General features: G+C 47.4%; 1 protein-coding gene across 8 annotated transcripts in view; it reads right to left on the bottom strand.

Moving 5' to 3' along the window:
- Positions 1 to 13,971, bottom strand: part of LOC123757285 (high affinity cAMP-specific and IBMX-insensitive 3',5'-cyclic phosphodiesterase 8B) — a 787,483-nt gene that overhangs the window by 8,948 nt on the left and 764,564 nt on the right. The window lies entirely within an intron of this gene.

Raw genomic sequence — 13,971 nt, 5'->3', positions numbered from 1 at the left:
TCACATCATTCTGGGAGGTGATTTCAATACTGACCTGGGTCTTCAAAACAACCCTCAAGTTGACTATTTCCGTAACAGCATGCACTCCTGTATGCTAATCCCCACAATCACCAAGCCCACCCGAGTCACTCAAACACCTGCCACTACTCTGGATCACTTATGGACTAATATAACAGCTCCCCTTACATCTGGGGTAATCTATGACAGAACAACTGACCACTATCCTACCTTCCTCATAGCAAACATGGACACAGCACCACCAGAAAGCAAGAAACTCATTCAGGCTACACAGTGAATCAGCTTTAGGCACTCTTTCTAATGCACTTCACAATATTAACTGGGAATCTGAATTTAATAATACACAGGATATAAACTCATTAACTAACCTCTTTCTCTCCAAAACTCTAAGCCTCTACAACATTCACTGTCCCCTCCTGACCAAACAAGTAACTGATAAAAGAAAAAGTAACCCGTGGCTCACAAGTGGCATAATCAAATCAATCAACAAAAAACATGAATATGAAAAGAAATTTAGGTTTGGCCTAGTTACAAAGCAAGTAGTTAAGAGGTACTCATCAGTGCTTACCAGTATCATAAGAAAAGCTAAACTTTCATATTATGAGACTAGATTCAAAGAAGCAAAAGGCGACATGAAAAGCACATGGAAAACCATCTCTAATATCCTAGGAACTAAACAACACTCCCACAACCAGATAACACTCTCTAAGGATGGCCTAACACTGTCATCTGATTTAGAAATGGCGAATGAATTTAATAGCTTCTTTTCATCGGTTGGTGCTAACCTTGCCAGTAAAATCCCACAGACTCGGACACATATCAACACATATCTCTCAGGCAGCTATCCAAACTCTCTTCTCCTCTCACCAGTCAGCCCGACAGATGTTGTGTCCATCATACACTCACTAAAAACCAAAGCTGGGAACATCAGTGAAATACCTTCCATTATATACAAGAGCGCCTCCCATGCCCTTGCGCCACCTATAGCTCTGCTGTTCAACAAATCCCTTGAGTGTCATACCTTCCCTGATATCCTTAAAGAAGCAAGAGTAACACCAGTTTATAAAGGAGGTAATCATGCAGACATAAACAATTATAAACCAATATCAAACCTACCCATACTACAGTATCAAAAATATTTGAAAAAATTATCTACAAACAGCTTTACTCCTACCTCGTAAAATTTGACATTCTTAGCTCCTGTCAGTTTGGCTTCCGCTCCCAAAAGAGTACCAACGATGCAATTATTAGTCTCCTTGATATAATTTACTCAGCCCTTGACAAAAATGAGTTTCCGATTGGACTCTTCATTGACCTGAGAAAGGCCTTTGATACTGTTAATCACAATTACCTCTTACGTAAACTCCATCATTATGGAATTCGAGGCCATACACTGGACTATATCCAATCCTATCTTAGTGATAGACACCAATGAGTAGCCATCAATAATATAACCTCTCCCACTCTACCAATAACCGTTGGAGTGCCACAGGGCAGCATTTTGGGACCTCTCTTATTTCTTATTTACATCAATGATCTGCCTAACGTCTCTAACATTCTGAAACCTATTTTGTTTGCTGATGATACTACCCTCATCTACTCTAACCCCAACCCACATACACTAAATAATGTTGTTAATAATGAACTAAAAAAAGTCCACTTATGGATGTCAACCAACAAACTAACACTTAACATAGAAAAGACCTACTACATCTTATTTGGAAGCAAATCTACAAATGCAATTCAGCTTCAGATAGACAATGTAAACATTAGCAATAAAAATGATGGAAAGTTTCTTGTCCTATTCCTAGACAAGAGACTCAACTTCAGTACCCACATACAATACTTTACTAAGAAAGTCTCTAAAACAGTTGGTATACTCTCCAAAATCAGATATTATGTACCTAACTCTGCTCTCATCTCTCTATATTATGCACTAATCTATCCCTATCTTAATTATGGTATCTGTGCATGGGGTTCAACCACTGCAAACCACCTCAAATCCATCATTACCCAGCAAAAATCTGCTATCAGAATAATAACAAATTCTGCTTTCAGACAACACTCAGCCCCCTTGTTTAACTCCCTAAACATGCTAAACATAATCTCACTCCACAAATTCTCTTGTGTCAACTACATTTACAAAACCCTGTTCTTAAATGCAAATCCTTCTCTGAAACTCTCCCTGGACAGATGTAATAGGACCCATTATCACCACACCAGAAATAAATATCTCTTTGATATCCCCAGAGTCAAACTTAATTTGTGTAAACACTCTATGCAAATAAAGGGACCCAGTCTTTGGAACTCACTCCCTATTGAATTGAAAAGCTGTCCAAGTTTTGCATCATTCAAAAAACCAGCGTTGAATGTAATGAAACGCCATTTTCTGGGTGAGTCCCGGAGGCTCCCCGGAGCTATCCCAGGCTGATATGCTAATGTCAGACTTTGGCATCAGTCATGTGTATGGAGTTCTTAGGCCTACCGGGGACCACGGCCAGAACCGGGCCCCCTCAGAGAGGCAAGGGGAGCAATGGCCTATAGAAGCCCCCGTGTAGTTGGAAGCATTCTATGTCTGCCATCGACCGGAACAGGCACCCAGAAAGGTAAGCGCCCCAAAACAAACCCCTATTCTGGTTAAAATTGCTACCTAATACCGAACTAGTGGATAGAACTCCCCAACCGAAAACAAGCAAATTAGTGTGACGTCACACACTGCCGCACCGCTGTCTGCGCAGCTTCCCCCTCCCCGGGAGGGGGAAGGGGGAGCCCCAGACCCCCCGCGCCGGCTACCCACACCTCAGTTCTTGAGGCTGGATGTCAAAAACGCGAAAAACCGCCGACCGGAGGGAGGGAGGGATGCCGGGGAGCCTCCGGGACTCACCCAGAAAATGGCGTTTCATTACATTCAACGCTGGTTTTCTGGGGGGAGCCCCGTCAGCTCCCCGGAGCTAACTACCCACAGACAGAAAAAGAGGGACTTACCCGGGAGGCGGTCGTCGCTCACCCCTCAACTCGAAGCCGAGACAACTGGCTGCAACCGCCGACCCAAAGCAACACAGGCCCGACGAGGGCCAGGGACATTCACAAGGTAACGAGCAGCCAGGACCCTGTTCGACCGCCAAAATCCCCGCGCCCGAATATCAGACCAAGACATATTCCCAAAGACGGCAGCAAGAGCCGCGAACTTACGAACGTCATGGGCACGGGGATAGACCGCAGGCTAGCTAGACCTAATAACCCTGCGGACGACCTGAGAGACCCGAACCTGCGAACAGGGAAGAAGGGAAACCGGATCACCCCACAGCGCGTCCCCGGACACAGAAGCTGTGGCGCGCAAATAACGGCGAAGCGCCGCAACCGGACACAAAACATGATGCACCCCCGGCCTGACCAACCAAGCATCAACCACCCATGGACCCCTCCGGAACGCAGCAGTCTCATTCTTCGCCAGAAAAGAAGGAGACGGCTGCAAACGAACAAAACTATCACCACGACCAAAAGAGCAGAAACCCCTGCGCCGGAGGAGAGCATGAAGCTCCCCTACCCGACCCCCAGAGGCCAAAGCCAACAAGAAAAGTGCCTTGGAAAAACAATCCTGGACCGAAGGGGCCACAACGAAACGAGGAGATGAAAGGAAAGTGAGCACTCTGTCCAAAGACCAGGACGGCTCAGGCGACGCATGAGCAGGCCGGAGGTGAAACAATGCACGAGACAGCTTGCGAAACGGCGCAGACGTAACATCGATACCGAAAGCAAGCTGAAGCGGCTCCGCCAGCGCCGCACGATACGAAGCGACAGTGTTAGGCATAAGATGACGGTCCTGAAACAACCACGAGAGGAAGGACAAGACCACCCGAACAGACAAGGAGCTAACACGACGAAGACGCAAAAAGAAACGGAAGGACCGCCAGGAAACTTCATACTGCCGCCGAGAAGAAGCCCTCAGGTGGGACACCAACAAGGAGGCCACCTGATCACCATAGAGATGATGATAGACTCGAGTCAAAGAAACCATACGCGAAGACTCGAGGAGAAGATCGAACCAGCTACGTGACGTACCGGCCCGATCTGCTGAAAGAGGCGGAGCCGCGGGAAAACCCTCGGGTTCGGACACCGAGCAACCAGCGCCTGAAACCAAGGCTGGGCCGGCCACCAAGGGGCCAGAAGGACAACTCTCCCCCGGTAAGTCTCTAAGCGAGTCAGGACCTGGAGCAACAGCCGAACCGGGGAAAGAGGTACAGGAACCCCCACCTCGACCAGTCGAGCCGAAAGGCATCGACCCCGACGGCCTCGCAATCGGGGAAGGGCGCCGCATAAACGGGAAGACGCCGCGACCACGCCGACGCGAAGAGGTCCACCTCGGGTCGCCCGAACGTCTGGCAAAGCCAACGGAAGGACTCGTCGTCGACCGTCCACTCCGTGGAGAGGGGAACGAAGCGAGACAGGGCGTCGGCCAAGACGTTGGACACGCCCCGTACGTGAACCGCCAGGAGAGCCAAACCCCGAGAACTCAGCAGACGAGTCACCCGAAGCGACCAACCCCAAAGAGACAAGGACCGCATCGAACCCCCGCGGTTCAGGCAATGAACCACCGGAGAGCAGTCCGAATGGAGCCGAATCGTCGATCCGCGGGCCACCCAAATCCTCCCCAGAGCAAACCACACTGCCGCGAACTCCCGCACCGTACTGTGAGCTCGACGGAAGGACGGATCCCAACGCCCCTGGCTGGCCTGGTGAGCACTGGTCACAAAACCCCAGCCGAGAGACGACGCATCCGTGTACACATCGAGCGAGGGCTCGGGTAGGCGCCATGGCACTGAACCCCGAAAAACCCGAAGAGGAAGCCGGTGACGCAGCAACCGACGCAAGTCCCCGGGGGTCGAACTCTGCGATCGCGAGAGAGGCGGAAGGGGGAACCCCGAAGGAACCAGAACAGCCGTCGAAGCCAAACCCGACCCGGCGGGTAGACCACCATCGCGAAGTTCAGGCTCCCGCACAGCCCCTCGAGCAACCGCCGGGTGACCCGAGGGCCCTCCAGAAACAGACGAAGGCGGGACCGCAGCCGCAGGAGAGACTCCGGAGGGAGAGACAAGGAGGCGGTCCGAGAGTCCCACACGAGACCCAGCCAAGTCCGAACCTGAGAGGGAACCAGATGGGACTTCCTCCAGTTCACCAAGAACCCGAACCCGGCGAGCTGGGAAAGAACCAAATCCCTGGCTAGCAAGCAAGCTGACTGGCTGGGAGCCCAAACCAGCCAGTCGTCGAGGTAGGCCAACACCCGAACACCTAGGAGACGCAAACGAGCCACCACAACCCGTGTAAGGCGTGTGAACACGCGAGGTGCCAGGTTCAACCCGAACGGGAGACAACGAAAGCGGTAACTCAGACGCCCCACTACAAAACCGAGCCAGTCCCTGAACCGCGGATGAATCGGGACATGCCAATAAGTGTCCCGGAGGTCCAGGGACACCATCCAAGCACCCGGCTCCAAGAGGAGCCGAACCTGAGACAGCGTAGTCATCCGAAAGGAGGGGCAATGAACCCAGGGGTTCAGACGGGACAAGTCCAGAATGAACCGCAGGTCCGCGCAGTCCCGTTTCGGAACCGGAAACAGACGGGAAACCCATCTGAGGGACGACGTCGTTTCGACGACGCCCAAGCGTACCCACTCCAAGACGACTCGACAGAGCGCAGGGGAAGAAGCCTGCCCCGCCAGCCCCGACCCCCCAAAGGGGGGAGGGGCCACCCAACGCCACCGCAGGCTGCGAGACACGACCCGAAAGGCCCACGAATCGTGGGACCAGGCGCGGGCGAACAGCGCAAGCCGCCCCCCCCATCGCCCCGTCAAAGGGGCAAACCGCGAAAGGGCCGGCGACCCTTACGAGACCCAGAACCCCGCACAGCGCGAACACCGCGCCGACCAGACGAGGGAGGGTCCGCAGGAGGAGCCAACCCCAAACCTGACACCAGAGGCCTACCACGACGAGAGGAACCCCGAGCCCTGGCACGACCTTTCCGGGAAGACCCACCCCGGGACCCCCGGAAAACCAACAAGTCCGACATCGGACGACAAGCCGCCGACGCAGCTTGAATAAACTGCGCCACGGCCGACTCCCCAAACAGGAGAGGACAAAAAGGTGAAGAACGCCTAAGAGCCAGAGCCCAAGCAGATTCCACGGAGGAACCCAGCACCGCCTGCCGACACGCGAGACGGGAAGCATAGAACAGGGAAACCGCATCCCGCAAAATCGGCGTGAACAGCTTCAACAAGGCAGCCGACGAACGCGCAGCCGAGGACAAGGTGCCGGACCCCGGGACGGACCCAAGCGTCCCCACATCCTCCACGAGCCAATCCGAAGACAGCTCCAGGAGGGAAAAGAACCGCAAGGCCGAACACAAAAGGCCCCGAGCGTGCAAGTCCTCCGCCACGAGCGCCGCCGAAAGGGAGGGAACCTGCACATGGAGCTGAATAACGCCCACATCGCGGGGAAGGGCAGGGGCAAACAAGCACTCATTCAGGTACTCAAGTTCACCCCCCAGGAAAACCTGAAGCACCGTGGAAGCTTCCCGCCACTCCAGCGTGCGGGAACGACAGAAGGAATGCCAGGAATCCAGGCCAAACAAGGGGCAGTCTGCTAGCCAGGACGACTCCGGAACCTCGTAACGGAGCCAGAAAGGGAACGAAGTCCCAAACCTGAACGTGGACGGATCCATTTCCGAGGCATAATCCGGGTCACGCAGGAGGTAAGCTGCAAAGGCCGCTCGCACCACACCAGGTTGGATACGATAAGCCGAAAACCTCCGGAAGGACGGAACCGACGTACCCGGGGGAACACGGAACCGTACCCGGGGAGGGGCCGACACCAAATCCAACTCGTACGCAGAGGGGGGGAAAGAAAACCCCACTCCTTGTAACAATAAGCCCCGCTCAGTGGGAAGAAAAACCCAGGCGGGGTCCAGCGGGGCCCAAGGCCCCCAAGTCAGCCCCTCCCCAGCCTCGAGGTCCGTCACCACAGAACCCGAGGCCGAGTCCTCTCCCCAAGCCCCGACCCCACAAGACAAGGACGGAGCAGCCGGAAAAGCTGGAAGGGAGGGAGGCCCACTGGTCAGACCCTGAAGCTTCGGCCGGGAGACAAGACTCGAATGCCTCTGCCGCCCCCCCGGAAGGGGCAACCCCCGAAGCTGCCCGAGTCTCGAGATCAAGTAACCCCTGCTCCGACCCCGAAACCCTCAGACGCTTCGGGGCCGGAAGCAGGGGCGGGGGACCAGAACGAACAGAATGGGAAGGACGAGGAGGTGCGGACTGAACCAGGATCGAAGCGACCCCCACCCCCAAGTCCGGGTCTCGAAAAGCAAAGCGGGGCAGCCCCGGGGCATCCGGGGAAGCAACCAACCAAGCGCGTTGCAACAGACGAAACCTAGACTGCAACGCACGTGCCGCCTGTACCCGAATAGAATCATCAGAGGATTGGGTAAATTGAGTCACAAGCAAGCAGCAACACTCACAGGACTCAGGGTCGAAAGTATCACCGACCCAACAGGCAGCGTGGCAGAGGCAAAAACAATGAGGGTCACCCTGAGACAAGGGGACCGAGCAACCCTCAAACTCGCACACAGCGAGTGGGGACTCCGGGGTCACATCCATCGGACCCACGCGCCCCCTAGGGGATTCCCAGGGTCCTGAGCGTTTACTTTAAGAGGACTCGCGCTCAGGTAGTCCCAGGCAGGGTGCTGCAAACCGGCGCCCAAAACTACCAAGCAAACTTCTAAAGCTGAACCCCAGGGACGTGTACACTCACGGGGACCTAGCAGGGGGCGCCACCGAGGAGACCAGTGGAAGGGCAAAAACAAACTGAATAAAATGACAGAACCCCCCACCAGGCAAAAACAAAAAGAAAAACAAAACCCCGCAAGAGGACAGCGAACCCCAAGGAACAGAGCCGGCCGCGATGTCGGGAAATACAAGCTGAGCAGCACCCTGCGCCCCTACCAGTGCAAACTGCCTCTTACCTGCCGGTAACAAGGGAGAACAGAACACCCAAGAGCCCAACAGGCGGCCGAAAAAACCGAAAGGTAAAACGGACCAGCAGAGGCAGACCCCGAGGAGCCTGTGGAAGGCGGCCCCAAGCCCCAAGGGCAGTACTTACAGGGCACCTAGGGAAGGCAGCCCTAGGCGCATGCAGCCCGAGTACTGAAGATAACTCCTGGCTCTCGCACCCACAAAACTAACACCACACTCAAAGCACAGTGCAGTAGCGACACCGGAGCCAGAGCACACGACCATCGCCTATAGTATCAGCCTCAAGAACTGAGGTGTGGGTAGCCGGCGCGGGGGGTCTGGGGCTCCCCCTTCCCCCTCCCGGGGAGGGGGGAGCTGCGCAGACAGCGGCGCGGCAGTGTGTGACGTCACACTAATTTGCTTGTTTTCGGTTGGGGAGTTCTATCCACTAGTTCGGTATTAGGTAGCAATTTTAACCAGAATAGGGGTTTGTTTTGGGGCGCTTACCTTTCTGGGTGCCTGTTCCGGTCGATGGCAGACATAGAATGCTTCCAACTACAAGGGGGCTTCTATAGGCCATTGCTCCCCTTGCCTCTCTGAGGGGGCCCGGTTCTGGCCGTGGTCCCCGGTAGGCCTAAGAACTCCATACACATGACTGATGCCAAAGTCTGACATTAGCATATCAGCCTGGGATAGCTCCGGGGAGCCGACGGGGCTCCCCCCAGAAATAATACTAAAAAGTACCTAATTTCATCTTCATAGTTTTTTACCTATTGCTTTAAAACTGCACTGTATCTATTACTACCCAATCTCCCAATCTTTACGTACCCAATCTGAACATCTTTATCATTGCGATCATTGCTGTCTTCTGATATGTGCTGTCAATTTGCTGTATGGTGTCTATTAATCTTGTTTAAATTACCAATCAAGCTGTCAATGTAATCAATCAGAGCTTTAATATACCAATGTGCTTTAATATACTTACTTATCTCTCTCATCTCATTTTTTTTTCTTGCAATGTATTTGTTATCATTTTATTAATTCTGATAGAATTTACCCACTTAAAATTATCTGTTAGATTAAGGACCTGCCCGAAACGCTGCGTGTACTAGTGGCTTTACAAGAGTGCAATTACTGTACTATGCTATGTATTCTCACAAACCCAATGTACCTTCTTGTATATAAATAAATAAATAAATAAATAAATAAATAATAATAGCAGTTCTATTGCTAATCTTAGTGATGTGCATAGTATATTTGGAGGCATTTTCTTGGATCAGATGACATCTGCTGAGGTGTCATTTGCCTGTACCATGTGCTCCATGTTATGTTTTGATATCGTCATCACACTCACCAGAACCACTTATTGGTTCTTTATGTTGCATAAAATTGTTGATAGATATACACATGATGAGTATATATAGTGTAATAAAAACAAAAACTATGTTTTATTATTCAAAGAATACAATATTTGAAGTCATATTAGTACGAGACCTGAATACTTTATACAGTGGTACCTAGGTTTTTGACTGCCCTGGATTACAATTTTTTTGGGGTATATGACATCAAATTCCTCGTAAAATTTGACGTTATGTATGATGTTTGCCTTGGAATACGACGTCTGTTGGTACATGTATGGGTCGAGGGAGCGAGTAGTTCTGCTAGGTACTGTAAGAGAGAGACCCTTGTGTAGGGAGAAATAGCAGTGTTAAATGTTAAAAACCAGTCTGGTACTTTTACCCCTGCAGATATACAGAGCATCATCTTAACAGGAAAAGGTCATCTCCTAAAATCCAATGTAAACAAAACTAATAAAATGGTTAAAAAGCAGATTCAATGCAAGAAAATATAGAGAAACACAGTCTCCGTGGTGTAGTGGTAAGACACTCGCCTGGCGTTCCGCGAGCGCTATGTCATGGGTTTGTATCGTGGCCGGGAAGGATTTACTGGGCGCAATTCCTTAACTGTAGCCTCTGTTTAACGCAACAGTAAAATGTGTACTTGGATGAAAAAACGATTCTTCGCGGCAGGGAATCGTATTCCAGGGCCCTGCCCGAAATGCTACGCGTACTAGTGGCTGTACAAGAATGTAACAACTCTTGTATATATCTCAAAAAAAAAAAAGAAAAAAAAAGAAACAACAGTGTTAAATGTAGAAAAACAGCCTGAAACATTATAAGACATATAAATGAACTATTGGGAAATGTGTATGACATGTATAGGGATCAGACATTATTGGAACTGGGCAGGAAGTACATAGGTAGGGCCTTCTCATTCACTTGGGAGAGAGAGAGGCAGTGAGGAATAAGACCAGTGTCTTCGATGGCCTCCAACAATTACGATACGTGCAGTATTATAAATGTTTATTATTATATAAGTACAGTACAGTATTATAAATGTTGTTTGCTGATGATACTACCCTTATCTATTCAGACCTCAACCCACATACACTAAATAATGTTGTGAATAATGAATTAAAAAAAGTCCACTTATGGATGTCAACGAACTAACATTAAACATCGAAAAGACTTACTACATCTTATTTGGAAGCAAATCATCAAATGCAATTCAGCTACAGATAGACAACATTAACATCAGTAATAAAAATGATGGCAAGTTTCTTGGCCTATTCCTAGACAAGAGACTCAACTTCAGCACCCACATTCAACACATAACTAAGAAAGTCTCTAAGACAGTTGATATACTCTCCAAAATCAGATATTATGTTCCTAACTCTGCTCTCCTCTCACTATATTATGCACTGATCTACCCCTCTCTTAATTATGGTATCTGTGCATGGGGGGTCTACCACTGCAAACCACCTTAAGCCCATCATCACGCAGCAAAAATCTGCTATCAGAATAATAACTAACTCTGCTTTCAGACAACACACAGCTCCCTTGTTTAAATCCCTAAACTTGCTAAATATTAACTCCCTCCACACATCCTCTTGTGACAACTACATTTACAAAACCCTGTTCTTAAATGCAAACCATGCTCTGAAACTCTCCCTGGACAGATGTAATAGGACCCATTATCACCACACCAGAAATAAATATCTCTTTGATATCCCCAGGGTCAAACTTAATCTGTGTAAACACTCTATGCAAATTAAGGGACCTAGTCTATGGAACTCACTCCCTAGTGAATTGAAAAACTGCAAAACTTTTGCCTTATTTAAAAGCAAAACTAAAAAGTACCTAATTTCATCTTCTTAGTTTCCTACACTGAGCTTTAAATTTGCTCTGTACCTAGTGTTACCCAATCTCCTAATTTTTATGTATTTAACCCAAACAACCTTATCATTGTGATCATTGCTGTCTTCTTCAGCCCGTCCTCCAAAAATGGGGTGGTAAATGTAAGAAGACAATTAAGTGCAATTATGTACTATTCATAGCAGTTAGAAATTGTACTTATTTTCACTTAGTATTAAATCGTACTGTCAAATATATTGTGAATATTTTAGTTTACCTGAAAAAACTGAATAGAAAACCACAACCTCACCTAACCGTCTTAGTTTTTGAAGATAATAATTTTATTGCTTCCTAATTACAATTAGTACTTAACTTATATCTATATTGATATTACAGTTTTATAAAACTAATAAAACAAAACTAAAATATATCAATAAATTGTAAATTAACTCAGGATATTTTAAAATTTTGCATAAAATCTATGTTGTTTAATAAACCTGAAAAAGAAATTCCTGATATTTAAAACTTGTGTATTGCAAATCGAAATTGAAAACGTCATCCTAAAATTCTGAGTGACTTAACAGAAAACGAGAAAAATTAAAGCGGGGGAGGGAGTTGGGTCAATGTAACAGCCCCATAAGTGCAATTATGCACTGCTTATTACAGTAAGAAAGTGTACTTATTACACTTAGTATTAAATCGTACTGTCAATTCGGAGGATGGGTTGTCTTCTTTTATGTGCTAGCCATATGCTGTATTGTGCCTACCAATTTTTGTCAACTACCATTCAAGCTGTCATTGCAATCAATCTTAGCTACCTATGTGCTTTAATATATTGTACCTACAATTTTGTCTCATCTTTTTTTTTTCTTGCCATGTAACTGTTATCATTTTTTTTATAAATTTTGCAAGTATTTACCTACTTAAAATTTTCTTAGATTAAGGACCTGCCCGAAACGCTGTGCGTACTAGTGGCTTTACAAGATTGTAATTACCATATTATGTATCCATATGCATAAATAAATAAATAAATAAATAAATAAATTTATAGCGGTGCTTCCCTTTTTGTACAAGTTAGCGATAGAAATTTGTAGAAATAAGGATTTTAGAACCCTGTGTGTAGGGAGAGTGGTGTGTTGTTAATTCAGGTACATGTGCTCAGCTGTGTGTCAAATGGGGTTATCCACATTTACTTTGTACATCCATTTGTGTATTGTGGTCAGAGTAGTGTATTGTTAAATCTCATGCCCTTTGAAGTGACCTAAGAGGAGTGGAATGGAGTAATGACCTTATGTCCCAGTTTGTAGAGGCCTTAACCATTGTGTTTAAATGCCACAGTGAATACTGAGCTAAATAAAGTCCATCTTTGGCTAACTGCCTACAAACTCACCCTCAACATTGACAAAACTTTCTATATTTTGTTTGGCAATAAATCCTTAAAAAAAAAAAAAAAAAAAATTATTCAGGTAAGGTACATACATACAACGTAAGATACAAAGTTGATGGATTTATATATAGAGCTAGTACATACAATGCCTAAAGCCACTATTATGCAAAGTGTTTCGGGCAGGAAAAACATTAAAGACTAAAACTTAATACTAATTGAGTTTAAAGTATAAAATGTGTTGAGAACAAATAAAAATAAAAATAAGAAAGGGGGGAACATGGCTGAAAAAGCAGCACAAATACAATTAGGTCGACAAACAGCGCTGTTTAAAAAAACAGACATGGGTTGACAATAGAGGGGTAAGGTCGGTTACAGGGAATTTATTAGATAGTGCTTCGTTTTTATCTTAAAACTGGTTGAGATAGGTACAGTCTTTAACATGGTTGGGAAGGTCATTCCACATTCTGGGTCCCTTGATTTGTAGAGCATTTCTAGTTTGATTAACCCTTTAACTGCGCGGCCTATAAATATGACATCCCCCCAGTGTGCAGGAAACGAAACCTTGGGAAAAAATTCTTTTTTCTTCGGAAAGTGTCAAAAACCCCTCCCTGTATATGGGTATAGCAACGCAAGTTCGAAATTGTACTTACTTTGGCTGCTATGGGGTCCAAAAGGTGGGCTGTGACGTCATAATTCCCCGTGGGCCAGAGCAGTATGCACCCGGGGCCGGTGGGGCGCCCGGGGCGGGGCGCGCGAGTTGTCGCGAATATATTTTTGCACATTTTTTGCGCACAGTTCCAAATACATTTTATTTGTTTTTACATGCTAATCCTATGTATAATGAACACGTACACTATATTATGGCAGTAAAATGTCCGTACTGTCCGAAGACACTGTGTTACGTGCATGACACTTGTGTACACATATGTTGCACATATTTACCATGTATCATGCTAATTTATGTATATATACAATCAATTTACAGACTATACACTGTCACACACTATATACATTCACCATCAACACATTGAGAACACCGTGAGTGTGAGCAGCCACACTCAGCCAGCCCTCCCTCACTCCTCCAACATTGTATTCACCAACATTACTCCTCCAAATCATACAGTTATTCACACCAATGTTTCATGTTCATTTATGTATATTTACAACATATGTACACACGCTACACTGTCACACACTATATACATTCACCATCAACACACTCAGAACACCGCGAGTGTGAGCAGCCACACTCAGCCAGCCCTCCCTCACTCCAACATCTTACTCGCCAACATCACTCCTCCCACCTTACTGTTACTGTATTTATTACACAATTTACACATGTTATATATACCTATCTACATGTTTTATTT

This window comes from Procambarus clarkii, chromosome 13 (assembly GCF_040958095.1).
Source record: "Procambarus clarkii isolate CNS0578487 chromosome 13, FALCON_Pclarkii_2.0, whole genome shotgun sequence".
NCBI classification, from domain to species: domain Eukaryota; kingdom Metazoa; phylum Arthropoda; class Malacostraca; order Decapoda; family Cambaridae; genus Procambarus; species Procambarus clarkii.
The sequence above is the reverse complement of the archived record's forward strand: the minus strand, read 5'-3'. Positions and strand labels throughout refer to the sequence as shown.